We start from the raw sequence: 16113 nt of genomic DNA, 5'->3' as shown, positions 1-16113 counted from the left end.
ATAAACTAAAATGCATTATTAGAATTACAAGAATAAAAACTGTAAGCCCAACCATGACAAAGCACAAGAAATTACATAATGAAAAAAAGCAATGAACAACACAAATAGTCTTATTTATTCCACCCTTTAGAGCAAACCAAAAACCAAACCCATTGTCATCAAGTTGATTCCGATTCATAGTGACCCTATAGGATAGAGTAGAACTGCCCCACAGGGTTTCCAAGGAGTGCCTGGTGGATTCAAACTGCTCACCTTTTGGTTAGCAGCTGTTGCTCTTAACCACTACGCCACCAGGGTTTCCCCCTTTAGAGCAGGGGTTGGAAAACCGTGGCCCATGGGCCGAATTTGGCCCATCATCTGTTTTTGTAAATAAAGTTTGATTGGAATATAGCCATGCTTATTTGTTTATATATGGTGTATGGAAGCTTTCTTGCTAGAAAAGTAGAGTATTTGTGGAAGAAACTGTATGGTATGCGGAGCCTAAAATATTGTTAACTCTCTGTTCCTTTAGAGTTTACTGACTTCCTGTTCTGTGGAGTGAATGTGAGATAGCTCATCTCTCCCAAGTCTCAGGTGGGGCCAAAATAGAGCACCTGACAGTAGATGTATTGCATTGCTCACTCTCAAAAATATGCATTCGTTCCTCGTGACCAATAGATTAAAGTTTACGTTCTTTAGTCTGACATTGGATACTTTTTTTTTTTTTTACTATTAATCCAAGCTGCCTTTTCAACCAAATCCCTTCTTTCCTTCCTATACCCCATACTTTAGCCTCAGACAAACAAAAACACATTCCTTGTGTATGTTCTGTTTATATACAGGTTGTCCCCTGTATCTGAACTGTCTTTCTAAGACCCTATGGTGCACAGTTCTATTCTGACATACACAGGGTCATCAGGAGTCAGAATGGACTTGAGGGCAACTGGTATTGGTTTTCTACCTCACCTTGAGTCCAGTAGTTTCCTATCCTTTAGCATCCATTGAAATGCTAATTTTCCAATTAGCTTTCCCTAATGGGTCATCCTTAACCAACTCCCAAGCAGGAAGCGAGGTTTTCTTCATTATATTTCTGTGTTTTTCTGTACTTCTTGATGCTACAGTTGTTTATACTGCTGTGCGTGATTTCTGAGAGAAGGGCTAAGATAATTCATAGTTACTGCAACTATCATCCTTTAAGGAGCCCTGGTGGCACAATGGTTAAATGCTGGGTTGCTAACCAAAAGGTTGGCAGCTTGAATGCACCCAGTGGCTCCTCAGGAGAAATACCTGGCGATCTGCTCCCTTATTAAACATTACAAAAAAACAAGCCTGGAAAATCCTATGGGACAGTTCTACTTTGTCTCATGAGGTCACCATGTGTATCAATCAACTCAAGGGCACCTCACAATGATGATGCTTAGCAAATCATATTAGTTGAATGACTATGCGTGTTAGAAAGAAAACCAACGTAGCTGTCACTAACTTCTTGAAATGCTGTGGACTCAAAGAACACTACCACACATTGGATGGTGCCTTGGACCCTGTAGGAAGCCATTTAAACTTTAAATACTCTTGCTGAGTTTAAAGGACTTCAACATGCTTTTATGTTGTGCGTCTTTAAAGTTTAAATAACTTCCAGTCAAGGTTGAGAAACTATCTACTGCAATGTGGAAAACCATTTAAATCTGACGTGTACTTTACTGCCACCTCCCCCAGCATCATGACTTGTTTTGTTCCATCTACTTCTTTTACCAAGCATCTCTATGAACTTAAAACACAAAACTCACTGCTCCATAAAGCCAGGTGTCCTTTTTCTTCTTGCCTGTGGTGGTGCCATGTGTGTAGACTTACAGAGTTAAATGTTTCTAATAAAAACAGTTCTTAGAGGAGGTCAGAATAAAAATATTTTCTCTTATACTACAAAGGAGTCCGTGGGTGGTGCAAAGGGATAACTCTACGGTGCACAGTTCTACTCTGACACACACACACAGGCTGCTACTATGAGTTGGAATTGACTGCACAGTAACTGATTTATAATACAAATGTGATAATTGAAAGATTACTATTCTAATTTCATAACTAAGAGCTCAACACTCTTCCAGCGAAAGGAGGTATGTATTTTTTACTGAAATGATCGACAAGAGAGACAGATGTAATAAAATTTCCATAGTGTGAGGGCAAACAAGGCAGACCATATAAACTCCATTTTAGTGGTGAAGAAGGAGTTTCTCCGTGAGATTAAGTGGCTTCTTAAGTCAGAAAGTTCATGAAATATATAAGTCAAGGGCAAAACCTGTCTGTTTGGTCATTTTCCCATTTGCTCTCAGATCTATTCTCCATCTTTTTGATGGTCTCACTGTAGCAGGGGAATTTACATTTCCCAATAACCCTTGCCTCTGGCTTTTAGCTAGATTTGTCCAGCTGGAGGCACTGGCAGAATACTGGAGGGCAGGAGGAAGAGAAAAGTCAAAGTATTTTTCCTTCTCACTTTGCCTTGGATGGTAGTTCTCAAGCAGCTACATCTCCAATGTGGCTTCTATTCAACTCTTCTTCCATGGCCCAAGCTCCTGGCTGGCAGCCCTAATTTTAGTTTTAGTTTCTCCTTAGAGAGAGCCCAGTGCCTGGGCTCTGGTAACATCACCACCTGGCCCCATTTTTTCTCCAGCCCTAGGGATACCAGTAGCTTCCTGATGTTGCTAATTTTTTAAGTTGCCTTTCCATCCCCTCTGCTGCTTCACAGCTTTCCAATATTTGTTTAGGAAATTCCCTATGCTTTATTTCCTGCCGGAAATACCTGGATTGTTTTTTGGTTTTCTGACAAAATCCTGACAAATATCCTCTTCAACATGCAATGAATATTTACCGAATATCTGTTGTTGTGGTCAAGTGTGTTGAGTTAATTTTCAACTCATAGTGACTCCATGTGACAGAGTGGAACTACCCCATAGGGTTTTCTAGGTTGTAATATTTATGGGAGTGGATAACTACGTCTTTTTCCCACACAGCCTCTGAGTGGATTCAAATGGCTAACCTTTCAGTTAATAGCCAAACACTTAACCATTGCGGGATCATGTGCTAATTTCTGGGTTAAGCACTCTAGATCCAGAGCTGAAAAGAAATGGCTGGTACCATCAAAGCACTTACTGAAGATACAGTTACTCAAATGTAAAAGCACCACAAAAAAGTTGTGCGAGTATTTCCGTGGAACTATTAACTAGGCAGAAAAATGCCTGGGAACGTGGGTTCCTAGACACATAAGGTAGTAGGTTGGTAGCAAGGAATATGGGAGTAGGCAAATGGAAGGGAGGCAAAGGGAATCCTAGTTAGAGAGACGAGTCCTTGGGTGGTGAAAATGGTTAAAGTGGTCAGCTGCTAACCTAAAGGTTGGTGATTTGAATTCACCCAGAAGTGCCTCAGAAGGAAGGCCTAGCAACCTATTTCTGAAAAATCAGCCATTGAAAACCTTGTGGAGCACAGTACTACTCTGACACGCACATTGTCCCCATGAATCGGAATTAACTTGACAGCAACTGGTAAGTGGAGAGAAACAGGAGCTTCAGAGGGCATAAAGAAAGCATGTGGAGATCAGAGAGTGGTTGATTAAACCTGAAGCACAGGGCAGTGCCATTCAAAATGCAATCTGTGGCCAGTCTGTGAACTGCTTTTTACCAGAGTGCAAATCAAATGAGTTGCTAAGCATAATATTGCATCTGATTTTTTTTAATTACAAAACATTCTTGAAGAAGGAAGCAATATTCTGGCTCAAGCTCCTTATTTCATTGCTGACTGGCAATAACCAGTACGCAGACCATCCATTTTTTGTACTGCTGGCATACAAAAAAAAAAAAATGGGCGAGGGTGAAGGGAGCAAGGCTGGAGTTAGACAGCTGAAGATCATAAAAGAATTTTTATGCCAGGCATTCAAAGAATTAGGAACTGAGGACTGATCTAATTAAAATAGCATTTTAATATATCTTATAAGATATCCCTTTGGAGACTGTAAAGAGTATGAATGAGAAGGGCGAGTCTAGAGGCAGATAACGCAGGAAAGAATTTCAGATAGGAAATTATCAGAGATTAACCTAGGGTGGAAAGCAGCAGGAGTATAAAGGAAGGAAGGAATTAAAGAGGATTCATCAGGTATACTTGCCAGAATTTATTGCAAATGGCTGCAAAGGCTGTTCACTGCACAACTCCAGGGGGCGCCATTCTGATAGATCCTGCTGTGAATGACACTTGCTATAGTTGGGCAATCTAAGCTTCACAACCAAATTGGAGAATCCTATAAGGAATCTAGGAGCCCTGGTGGTACAGTGGTTAAGAGCTTGGCTGCTCTCTGAAAAGGCCAGCTGTTCCACAGGAGAAAGATATGGCAGTCTGCTTCCGTAAAGATTACAGCCTAGGAAACCCTATGGGGCAGTTCTATTCTGTCCTGTAGGGTCACTACGAGTCAGAATTGGCTAGATGGCATGGCAAATGGTTGGAGGTTTTTTTTTTTTTTGGATAAGATATCTAGATAGAAATGTCCAATAGACATCTGAATTACAAAGGTATGGGCATCAGGAGAAAGGTGGGGCTAGAGATAGTAATTTGGGAATCCCCCAATATACATGATTGATAAAGCCAAGATAACAAATGCTATTGCCAGGGAATTCAGTGTCATGAGGAGAAAATGAAATAAAAAGTTAAGCCTTGTGTAGACTGACATGACGGGGATAGCTCCAGGTGACTGAGGAGGCATAGTCAGAAAGCCAGAAGGGGCAAGGAAAAAGGAGAGAACAATGTTCCAAAAACTGAGAGAAGAAAATTTCAAGAAGTGACTAATCATCACTGTCAAGTATAGCACAAAGGTCAAGAAGGATAAGAACTGAAAAAGTGACCTTTAGACCTGGCAATTAAGGAGTTCTCTGGCAACCAGGCTGAGAACAGTTTGATGTTTAGTATCAGGGAGGGAGGAAACCCTGGTGGAGTAGTGATTAAGTGCTAAGGCTGCTAACCAAAAGGTCGGCAGTTCGAATCTGCCAGGTGCTCCTTGGAAACTCTATGGGACAGTTCTACTCTGTCCTATAGGGTCACTATGAGTTGGAATTGACTCAACGGCACTGGGTTTGGGTTTTATCAGGGAGGATGAAAGAGAGACTCAAAAGTAAGAGAATGCAGGTAGCTCAGATGTTCTAATTAAAAATCAACTGTTCTTTGTATTCAACTATGTTTCTTTTTTTAGATAAGTGTTATTACCATTTTCTTCACTCAGGGCACAAACAGAAGTGTGTATCACAGCTCTGGGCTTGCGTTCCTGACTTCTCCCTGTTAGGATTCCTTCATCCCTTGCTTTCTGGAAGAATACATTTTTGCACAGCTGCTGTAGCTGGGTATCCAGGAATTTGAAGTATCTCACAGGACAAGTTCCTATTAGCGTGTGCTTCAGTTCAAATCATATATTGGGCATCTACAATATGGTAGGCCATATACCAGGTCAGGAATAAGACATGGTCTCTGATCCAAGGAAGTTTTTGAATCTACTGGTAGGTGAAACAGGTAAAAAAGATGAAGGATGCTTTAATGTGCTGATTTTCACATTGTGGACCCCAAACTAGCAGCATCATCATCACCTGGGAACTGGTTAGAAATGAAAATTCTCAGGCCTGACTCAGATCTATTGAACCAGAAACCCAGGGGATGGGGGTAGGGGCAGGCATGGTGTTTTAACAAGCCCTTCAGGTGATAACTGATGCATATTAAAGTATGAGAACCACTTTTCCTGTGAAAGGTTCTCCAAATTCATGGTGTATTAAAAGATTCCTGGATCTATCTACAGTTTCTGATTCAGTAGGTATGGATGGTGGTAGTAAGTGCCCTTGAGTAGGTTCCAACTCATACAACAGAATGAAACACTGCCCAGTCCTGGGCCGTCCTCACAATCATTGCCATGTTTGAGCCCATTGTTGCAGCCAGAGTGTTAATCCATCTCTTTGAGGCTCTTCTTCTTTTTCACTTTTTCACTGACCTTCTACTTACCAAGAGGGACTGGTCCCTACTGACAGCATATCCAAAGTATGTGGGATGTAGTCTTGCCATCCTCGCTTCTAAGCAGCATTCTGGTTGTACTTCTTCCAAGACAGATTTGTTCGTTCTTCTGGCAGTCCATGGTGTATTCAATATTCTTCACCAATACCATAATTCAAAGGCATCAATTCTTCTTTGGTCTTCTTATTCATTGTCCAGCTTTCACACGCATATGAGGCCACTTAAAATACTATGGCCTGTGTCAGGCACACCTTAGTCTTCAAGGTGACATCTTTGCTTTTCAACACTTTAAAGAGGTCCTTTGCAGTAGATTTGCCCAACACAATGCATCTTTTGGTTTCTTGACTGCTTCTTCCATGGGTGTTGATTGTGGATCCAAGTAAAATGAAATCCTTGACAACTTCAATCTTTTTTCCGTTTATCATGATGTTGCTCATTGGTCCAGTTGTGAGGATTTTTGTTTTCTTTATGTTGAGGTGCAATCCATACTGAAGGCTGTGGTCTTTGATCTTCATCAGTAAGTGCTTCAAGTTCTCTTCACTTTCAGCAAGCCAGGTTGTGTCATCTGCATAACGCAGGTTGTTAATGAGTCTTTCTCCAATCCCGATTCCCCTGTTCTTCTTCATACAGTCCCAGCCTCTCAGATTACTTGCTCAGCATACAGACCGATTAAGTACGGTGACAGGATATAACCCTGACACTCACCTTTCCTGATTTTAAACCATGCATTATCTCCTTGTTCTGTTCGAACAACTGCCTCTTGGTCTATATACAGGTTCCACATGAGCACAATTAAGGGTTCTGAAATTCCCATTCTTCAAAATATTATCCCTAATTTGTTATGATCCACACATCCAAATGCCTTTGCATAAACAAGAAAACACAGGGAAACATCTTTCTCATATTCTCTGTTTTCAGCTAAGATCCATCTGTAGTCAGCAATGATCTCCCTCATTCCACATCCTCTTCTGAATCCGGCTTCAATTTCTGGCAGTTCCCTGACAATGGACTGTTGCAACAATTTTTGAATTTTCCTTGGCATAATTTTACTTGCATGTGATATTTAATGATATTGTTCAATAATTTCTGCATTCCATTGGATCACCGCTCTTTGGAATATGCATGTATACGGATCTCTTTCAGTCGATTGGCAAAGTAACTGCCTTCCAAATTTCTTGGCATAGACGAGTGAGTGCTTCCAGCGTTGCATCATTTGTTGAAACATGCAATTGTTATTCTGTCAATTCCTGGAGTCTTGGTTTTCATCAATTCCTTCCATCTTTTGCATTTCAATCACCAGCAATTATCAATGCATCTTGAATGAATGTTTAATCAATTTCAGACTACCGAAGTTGGTGAAAACCTTCAATTTCTTCATCTTTGGCATTAGTGGTTGGTGCATAAATTTAAATAACAGTCATATTAACTGGTCTTCCTTGTAAGCATATGCATAGTAACCTGTCACTGACAACGTTGTACTTCAGGATAGATACTGAAATGTTCTTTTCGATGGTGAATGCAACAACTTTCCTCTTCAATTTGTCATTCCTGGCATAGTAGACCAATTCAAATGATAGACTGTCTGAATCAAAATAGCCAACACCAGTCCATTTCAACTCACTAATGCCTAGCAGGAAACCCTAGCAGGAAACCCTGGTGGCATAGTGGTTAAGTGCTACGGCTGCTAACTGAAAGGTCGGCAGTTCGAATCCACTGGGTGCTCCTTGGAAACCCTATGGGGCAGTTCTATTCTGTCCTATAGGGTTGCTATGAGTCGGAATCGACTCTATGGCAACGGGTACTTTTTTGCTTGTTTGTTTTAATGCCTAGCATATAGATCTTCAAGTGTTCCATTTCATTTTTGACAACTTCCAATTTTCCTTGTTTCGTACTTTGAACATTCCATGTTCCGAATATTAATAGACATTTGCACCTGTTCTCATTTTGAGTTGTGTCGCATCAGCAAATGACAGTCCTGAAAGCTTTACTACATCCATGTCATTAAGTATGACTCTACTTTGAGGAGGCAGGTCTTCCCCAGTCATATTCTGAGTGCCTGCCAACCTGAGAGACTCATTTTCTGGTACTATATCAGACAATGTTCTGCTGCTGTCCATAAAGTTTTCACTGGCCAGTTTTTTCAGAAGTAGACCTCCAGGTCCTTCTTCCCAGTCTGTCTTAGTCTGGAAGCTCTCCTGAAACCTGTCCACTGAGGGTGACCCTGCTGGTGTTTGCCATACCAGTGGCATAGCTTCCAGCATCACAGCAACACACAAGCCCCCACAGTTCGAGAAACTGACAGATGTGTGATGGAGGTCTGGGTGGACTACACAAATTTTCATTTCTAACAAGCTCCCATGTGATGCTGCTGTTTTATAGACCTTGCTTCAAGTTTCACTGCTGTAAGAATTCCCTTGCCTCTTAACATGTGTCTAGAATTCACATTCCTACACTCTTTAACATATGTTTATAGGCTTATCCTTGCATATATAACAAAATTATTTTAAGAATACTAAATGAATGGTTATCCTTTAGAAGGTATGAAGATGACGGTGTGTAGGGTTTCTATTCTTCACCAAAAATAATTTCTAAACTGATATTTGTGCTTATGGACAAGGTCATTTGACTCTAATACATAAAAAGTATGGTATCACAGCTATGACACTGGAATGGAAATTAGGAGACTCAGCACTAGTCCTCATTTTGCAACTGAAAGCAAGTTATTTAACCTTTCTGGACCTCAATTAACCTGTAATAGTGGACAAGTTTAGTCTCCTTAGGAAAATAAAAAGCAAAGCATCTAAAAGGTTGTATTTTTCTGGGCTATACCAAGGGGCAGAAATGCTATTGCTGAGTTCAATACTCCAAATATTTTAGGATCTTTTTAACATAGAGTAAAATCAAGTTAGTTCATAGGTATTCATCATCTACTTAGGTTCCTCAAATGGTTTAAATGCCTTAGCGTCCAATCTCCATGTTATAATTAGGGAAATAAAACTACAATAAAAAACTAAAACAAAACCTCTTTATGTACTGATCTCACGAAATTGCAGAAAGACAAAAGAGAGATCTTATCTAACATCTTTCTTCCAGGGATGTGAGATATATATATATATAAATGTCATCCAGGCATCATTTACAACAACAAAGAAAACAAACAAAAAATTAAGCTGAAAAACTGAATATAAAATAATAATGCAGGTCTCTAGTTGTCTGGAGTCCCTGGGTAAGGTAAAAGTTTAACATGCTGTGCTGCTAACCAAAAGGTTGGAGGCCTGAGACAACCAGGAGGCACTTCACAAGAAAGGCCTGGCAATCTATTTCCAAAAGATCAGCCTTTGAAAAGTCTATGGAGCACAGTTCTGCTCTTACATGAATGGGGTTGCCACTAGTTGTGATCAAACTGGTTACTGGCTACTGGTCCTTGTCCAGGCAAATTTCTCCTGTCATTTAGTAAGCATGAGGGGCATGATGAGAGAAAGCAAACTTACACTGGAGAAGATAGAGACCAGGCAAATTTAGGTTTTCCTAAATGGCTCTATACTTCCCTTGCTGTCAAAGTCCCTTATTCATTAACACCTTGCTTGGGAAAATGACGTTTTTAAAATGGCATTTCCTTAAACAAACAAACAAAAAAAGGGATTCAATTTGCCATTGTTTTCACCTGATTGATACAAAAATGTAAATGGAAGCTTTTGTTAAAAGCTTCAAAATAACTGGTACATGATTAAGAACTAATCCCCTGGATAAATGCCAATTAACTAGATAAAAGATCTGGTTTTAACCTAGTCTCTGTTCCATACTCTGATAATCACCTATACGTAAAATAACATCACTGAACTACAGGGATAATTTAGGTTTAGAAATATCTACCTTGTGACCTAAGATCATCAAACGCTTTTGTATATCTAGGTCTAAGGATGACAATTTATGTAGTAAATATGGCATATGTAGAGACTCTAATTATTAAAGAGCCACCGAAATACACCTTAGATAATTAAGAAACTACAGTACGTTACAAAGCTGAATTTTAAATCCCTTAATAGGGTTGAGTAAATAATGGGACCCTAATTTGCAAAATTAGAATTACTGAAGGCTACTAGAATGTTCATGTGTTTGTTATTAAGAACAACTCCACTAATCACTAGGTAAAGTTCTTAAATGATATTGGCATGCCAATTAGTGTTATCACCATTAGTTGAACTGTATCATTCATTCTTTCAACTAATATTTATTTGTTATGTGCATGGCACTATTATGGAATCTAAGTAAAATATAAAGAAGTATATCAACAATTGGCTGGGTGGCATGGCACAAAAAATTAAGTGCTCTACTATTCACAGAAAGGATGGTGGTTCAAACCCACCCAGAGGCCTCAGAAGATATGCCTGGCTGTCTGCTTCTTAAAGGTCACGTCCTTGAGAATCCTACTGCTCCATACAGCTGTTCTAGTTTGCACACACAAGGTCTCCATGCATCAGAATCGACTCAACAGCAACAAACAGCAACAACAGCAACAGGTTCCCTTTGTTGTGATTGATGACGAGAAAAATTTATGGGTGACATTAAAACATATAGCACACAGCCAGTTATTGTAACTGCTGTCAATAAGTTGTATACCTGTAAAAAATTGAATTTGCAAAAGTTGTGTGATACATATATTTACAACAATAAAAGAAAAAAGAGTAGCTACTGAGGCTGCTTATGTACAACCAAAAATCTCACGGGATTTGGTTTCTTGGTTTGGGGGTTCAGGGTCATGGCTTCATGGGACATCCCAGTTAACTGGCCTAATAACATGTTAAGTACTTCTATTCTACCTCCTCTAGTTGGATGCGTAGTGCCTGGGGTCTTAAAAGCTTACAAGCAGCCATCCAAGGCACAACAGTTGGTCTCTATTAGCTTGCAACAACAGAGGAAGAAGGAGAGTCAGGAATAGGAGGAGGATATGGAATGTTTGGTTAATTGCCTCCATGAACAACTGTTTCCTTTGCCATGAGACCAGAAGAACTGGATGGTATCCGGCTCTCATTACTGAACATTTTGATCAAAGATTCTATAGAAGAATCCTAATCAAAAGGGGGAAAATTAAGAATTTCAAATTCTCATGGACTTCAGACATCCCAGAGCCATGAAAGTTAGATCGACCCCTGAAACTATTTCCCTGAGATAATCATTTAACCTTAAACCATAAATATGTCCTGCAGTCTTCCTTAAACCAAACAATAGTTTAGCTTAGCTACTAAAGAATGTCTTTTAAGAACTATCTGCATGAGATCAAATTGACAATAGCAACTTGAAAGATTAGACAGGAACCTTAGGGGGCAATGAATTTATGTTTATGGGGAAGGAACAGCACAGAAAAAGATGGTGAAGAATGTAACCAATGTCACTAAATGGTACATGTTGAAATGCTTGAATTGGTGTATGTTTTGCCATGTATATTATCAACAACAACAATAAAATAAATAAAATTATCAAAGAAAATAGCAAAAATAATTATAATGCAATTTACTGGCTGAAGTGGAAAGATTTGGGGATGTTAGGAATAAAACTGGTGGGAGATTAGAAAGAATATTGATCCCAAATGAAGGGCCTTATATTTTTTGGAGGACAATTGGTGTTATGGGGTTCTCAGGTCTGGAGCATCAGCATAAAAGCAACACTTTAAGTACATTAATTTGAGGCAGATTAGCCAGATAGAGGGGCAAGCTTCACCAATGGGAGGTATCTGACTCAGGTTATGGAGTTGGCAGATATAATTATTGAAAAAGGACTGAAATGATGGCACTTGGCCGATAACATAGTGTAATAATAAATAAGGAGCAAGGTAAGAGGCAGAAATTGACAGAAAGTCAGGAAGTGAATTATGTTTTGAAGAAGAACACAAGAATTTAATTTTGTATATGCATTAAGTATGAGATAATGTTTATTATGGGATTTTTTTCCCATAAATATTATAGGACCACCATCTCCACCATTACCTTCATAACCATCATTGTTACCACCACCATCATCATCACTCCACCACCTTCACCGCTTCCAATACCACCTCTGTCACCTCCACCACATGACCCCTCTGTCTCCACCACAACCATCTCTATTACCAACGCTACCTCTATTCACATCACCCCCCCCGCCACCTCCATGACCACCACCACTGCCAATGTCTCCTTCACTATTACCACTGCCACTGCTTCTGCCGTTACCACCACTGTCACCTTCAACTCTGCCACCATGGCCAACACATCCAGCACCAACACTATTACCAAAACCACCAACAATGCTTTTACCACCACCTCTACCTCCACCACCTTCACTGTAACCAAACAAGAATAGCAACAACTAGTGCAGTTATTGAATACCTATTTCCTCACAGGGACTGTATTAAATGCTTCTCGGTTCATCCTCATAGTGTTTTATACAGTAATGATATTGCATCTGAAAGTCAGATTATTTGTCTGAGGTCATAATATAGAAATTAAAGCAGGCCGGTTTCAAATCTGAGTAAATATGATTTCAAAACTCATGGTTTTTCCAATATTTGCTACTCCTTTAGACATAGGGAGCCCTGGTAGCACAGTGGTTAAGAGCTCAGCTGCTAACCAAAAGGTTGGCAGTTTGAATTCACCAGCCACTCCTTGGAAACCCGATGAGGCAGTTCTACTCTGTTCTATAGAGGCGCTATGAGTTGGAATTGACTTGACAGCAATGGGCTTGGTTTACCGGTTAGACATATAGGCAATGAAGTAGAATAACAAAATCTGTGCAATGCAGTAATAACTATTGAATTTGAGGCAAAATATGCCTGCATTTGATTAAAAAAAATGGTTGGATGCCAAGTGGAAATACACGGATCCCAGCATTAGAGATATAAAAGTGAAATTTGAGGATGAAAGTCAAATATGGAGCTATACAATTTAGGAATCATTCGCTTAGAGGCCAAACTTGAGTTAATGAGATGAGACAATTCATATGAGGAAGTCAGAAGGTCAAAGAGAAGTGTTTATGAGATACTTCCATAGGAATTAAGCAGAAGGAAGAAAACAAATTAGGTAAAGAGAGATAAGAGGAGAACTGGTAACGAATGTCATAGAAGCTTACAGGGGACATGATTCTAAAAAGAACAGTATTCAGTAGTCAAGGATATAGTATTTATGTTTAAATTTTAGCTGTTCTCACATGGGACAAGAGAAGGACACACTGGCCACCACGAAGTTTCAATTGTGTTTGCATGACGCCTCTTCAAACATTACATCATATTTAACCACATTTCATCCTGTAAACAACTGTCAATCACTGAATTTAATTATCCACTAACGTTTGGTCTTTCGCTCTCTTTGTTCAAACAGTCTAAATTTATCAGTCTAAGGTCTTACATATGAAAAAAAAAATAAAGTGTCCATATATTTATGCTATCCAAATCAGGATGTTTTTGAGGGCAAAAGAGCTATACATAATTATGCTCAGACAACAGGTATAATCTGGGATGGCTTCAGGCAAACCATGACATAAGGTCACCAAGTCATAGACATATAAAGATAACTTCTACTCCAAAGTTCAGGCTCTATAACCAGAATACCTGAGGTGAAATTCTTGCTGAGGCACTCTGTAGCTAGCTGTGTATAACAGTAAAAATAGCAATACCTACCTTGAAGGATTATTGGGATGAATAAATCAGCTATGCAGATAAAGTGTTTAATCTAGCGCTCAGAGTATAAGAAAACGCTCAATAAGCGTTAGCTTTTAGTTAAATGATCTATTCTTTATGTTCCCATTTGGATATCTCATTCCGGGTACTTACAAAAACTGCTGAGAGCATATGATACAAACAGAATTTAGGAGACAAAGTCTTTCACCAATAGCCACTCTTGACTATAAGCAAAAAGAAGTCAGGACATATTTTTCTAATCAAAGATATTCTCCAAACAGGAGCTAAGAATATGCTTTCAAAGACAGATTAATGTGAATCAACCTGATCTGTGTTAGGTGAGACCTTGAGACATTATGCAGGTGAGGTAAATTTCCAAATTACTCTGCTTGGAGAACTGTTGGAGAGCTATTAAATTTTTGCAACTAATCACAAATCCATATGCCCACTAAGCATCTTCTGTAGACACATATTTAACATGACTTTAAATAAATGAATATGCATGTTATTAGGATTAAAAAATAAAAAGCAAACTCATTAAGACCCTTACTGGTTTATTTTTGCCACTATGTTTTTCCTCCATCAATGAATGTTAAAATTTCAACTACCATCACTAGGAGAGTCCTTGAAAGTTGTGGCCCCCTGTAGGGTAATGCTATTCAGTTATATGCATCCCTTCCCTAAATGGAATCAGCTGTGCTCTTCCCTGGACGCATGCTGGGGAGGAATTCGGGATGGACTCAGCCTAAGGTATAAGGCTGGGAGTGGCATGACTGGGCCAGCAGCCAAGGCCGAAGAATGCCTTAGCAACAGGAAGGAAAACATCTGGGCCTGGACGTGAAGTCCCTAGAAACACGGACTGCCGAAGGACATGGGAGAAAACAATGAGCCTTGGTCCCAGCTGGAATGGTATATAGGTTTGGTTTCCATGCTAGGTGGTTGCGGAAAATACTCCAGCCGGCTGCCACCAGAGGGCAGCTGCTTGCCTGTGTCAGTAAGTTTCCCTGAACGTATGAATCTGGAAATGGCTACGTGTCAGTTCTTCAGATTATCTGCCAGGATGCACAGTGAGGGTCTTTCCTTGCTGGGGCTGTCCCCCAACACCCCCAAAAGAAGCCTTACATTCAACAAGTTTGAGAACCACCATTTGACTAGAGCAAGGAACCCAAAACTTTTCCAGTTAAGGGTCAGATGCTAAATATTTTAGGCTTTGTGGGTCATACAGTCATTGTCACAACCACTCAACTGTGCTATTGTGAAAGCAGCCATAACCAAACCAAACCCATTGCCATCGAGTTGATTCCGACTCATAACAACCCTACAGGACAGAGTAGAACTGCCCCATAGGGTTTCCAAGGAGCGGCTCGTGGATTCAAACTGCCAACCTTTTTATTAGCAGCCGAGCTCTTTCTTAACCACTGTGACACCAGGACTCCTAGATCATACATAATGGAGAGTGTGACTAAGTTCTAATAAAACCTTATTTATGGAAATTGACATTTGAATTTCATATAATTTTTATGTCATGATTCTTCTTTTTATAAAGCTTGATTTTTTCAAGCTTTTAAAAATGGAAAAAAAAATACTTAATCCATACAGAAACTAGCATCGGGTTGGATTTGGCTTGTAGGCTATAGTTTGCTGATCCCTGGAATAGAGGATTTGCTCGGACAAGCAGGCACTACCTAGAAGAAAAGGTCCAGTGATTTGCTTTGAAATTATCAAAGTAGGTTATAAGTTATGAATTAATAGAGAAGCATATAAAGTCCCAAATAATATATTTGGATAACTTTCCTAGATTTTTTTTTCCTTTTCCTGGAACACCTGACACCCTATTTTTAGGTATGTGCTCTTCTTCCCATACTTCTATACCCTCGTATACTCAAATTTTAATGTCAAGTGTTCATGCATTCCTAAATATATGCAGCTTAGAAACATAAGGCAGATTTTAATGGCATTTCTTAGTCTTGGAATTATAATAATTGGAATGAAAAGGACATTGTATTGTCATTATGATTTTCCTACTAGCTTTGCGTTTATGAAGTTTTATTCCTATCATTTTCATACATCCATTGATTTACATAATACCTAACTACAAGGTCTAATTGAGAATAGCCACAATAAGATCAATTAAAAATTCTGACACCGTGGAGACAAGCCTTTATGAATATCAAAGAACAGGAAATCTGTTCCGTAATTACTCCTGATTTAGGATGCACAGATTGAGAGATTATGTGCTCATAAACTACCAGAATGGATCTCGTCTATTACAGGTGTACTTCTTTTTCAGGAAAATTTACTTTCCACTACTGAGAAAAAGACATTTAATGCAAAATAAGGCACCGAACAAGCAAGCCCCTTAGGAGGAAAAAAAGAAAAGATTCTTTAAAGGTTAAAATGTGTCCGTGGCAGTTCATCACCTGTGATTTCTTCTTTCAATCCAGAGAAGAGGACTT

The 16113-nt window shown here is 39.4% G+C and overlaps 1 protein-coding gene across 12 annotated transcripts in view; it reads right to left on the bottom strand.

Moving 5' to 3' along the window:
* The window catches only part of DMD (dystrophin), a 2447064-nt gene that overhangs the window by 1576947 nt on the left and 854004 nt on the right, over positions 1–16113 (bottom strand). The window lies entirely within an intron of this gene.

The sequence above is a fragment of the Elephas maximus genome, chromosome X, assembly GCF_024166365.1.
Source record: "Elephas maximus indicus isolate mEleMax1 chromosome X, mEleMax1 primary haplotype, whole genome shotgun sequence".
Lineage (NCBI taxonomy): Eukaryota > Metazoa > Chordata > Mammalia > Proboscidea > Elephantidae > Elephas > Elephas maximus.
Note: the sequence above shows the minus strand (reverse complement) of the source record. Positions and strands in the feature narration are given on the sequence as shown.